General features: G+C 36.8%; 1 long non-coding RNA gene across 1 annotated transcript; it reads right to left on the minus strand.

The window, feature by feature from the left end:
* Positions 1-255: 255 nt before the first annotated feature.
* On the minus strand, positions 256-1,278 carry LOC102599268 (uncharacterized). The gene is made up of 3 exons (XR_368956.2): positions 1,117-1,278; positions 902-1,021; positions 256-815 (listed from the first exon to the last, which is right to left on the minus strand). It is a non-coding gene; the product is annotated as an uncharacterized lncRNA (long non-coding RNA).
* Between the last annotated feature and the right edge of the window lie 6 nt (positions 1,279-1,284).

Below are 1,284 nucleotides of genomic sequence, written 5' to 3' on the forward strand. Positions count from 1 at the left end.
TTGAAATTCCGACCTTCGGAGGTCGGTATTTTTATTTTTTATTTTTTGAAATTCTGACCTCCTGAGGTCGGTTTTCTGCTACAAAACAGGCAACAAATTGCTGCAATTTTTAGTTGCCCACCTGCATATTTATACCAAAACAACCCAAAGCCAAATAAACTTCATCCAACCAAAACAACACAATATTTTCAACATATACATTAAACTATTTCAAAATAAACTTCATCCAACTTCAGAATAAACTAAAATACAATCAAATTAAACAATTCCAAAAATATAGAAGTCTAAAATGTCAAATAGATACAACTACTCCTTATCACTCTCACTCTCCTTGTTAGACGTACCATTCTCATCACCCTCACTTTCCTTATCAGACTTATCATTCTCATCACTACTGGCCGGACATGGAGGAAGAATATTTCCTGATTCAAAAGAAAGTTAGTTGGGCCTGAAGCGTTGCATACCTCTTGTTCTCTACCTCCTTTGCTGCCGCAATCTCCTCCTCTCTCTTTTTCTTCTCTCTTATTCTCTCTTTCGGCTACAGCAGCAAGCTCGGCATTGAGATAAGCTATCTTACTCTCCATTGCAGATATTGTCTCTTTATCCCTGCCATCAAAGCTTGAGGATGATGAACCACAATACCAAGACTTCTTCTTCTGATACGCCTTTTCTGGATAGCCGTAGATTGAACCTCTAATCGGTTCACCAGCACTCTGTTTCCAAAGATTCTCATTTTCTTCTTGTGTAAATGGTCTGTCCTGACTCTCAAGAGGTAGAGTACTATGATATTCCTGAGATATTCGTATATACCTATCCTGTAATTTAAACAAAGAACTCTACGAATAAGAATGTAATATATACAAGGAAAAGAAAAAAAGATTAGTTTGAATGGAGTTCTTACATATGTCTCTTGAGCACGTGGCTAAATCCATATTTCTTCTTCTGTGGGGTTCGTACTCTTCTTGACGTGAGTAACCTTGAACATCTCTGCTACAGCTACCGGCCTACCCAACTCTTTTTCCTGCAAATAACATATATAGAATATGATCTCATTAATCTCCAAAAAGTACTAATCAAAAAAGAAAAAAAATATTTTACTAAATTAAGAAAGTATACCATTCTTTCCTTCCTAGTAACCTGGCTAATAACTCCATCAGTGTGCAAAAAGCCTCTTTTTTCTGATGCGCGAGCCATCTTCCCAATCTCACTCCTCTTTTTAAATTTTTCATCAGTACTCCAATGTTTCAGTAACAGAGCCCATCGATCCGGTAACATAAACTTAGG

Source organism: Solanum tuberosum, unplaced genomic scaffold (genome assembly GCF_000226075.1).
Source record: "Solanum tuberosum cultivar DM 1-3 516 R44 unplaced genomic scaffold, SolTub_3.0 scf00765, whole genome shotgun sequence".
In the NCBI taxonomy this organism is placed as follows: domain Eukaryota; kingdom Viridiplantae; phylum Streptophyta; class Magnoliopsida; order Solanales; family Solanaceae; genus Solanum; species Solanum tuberosum.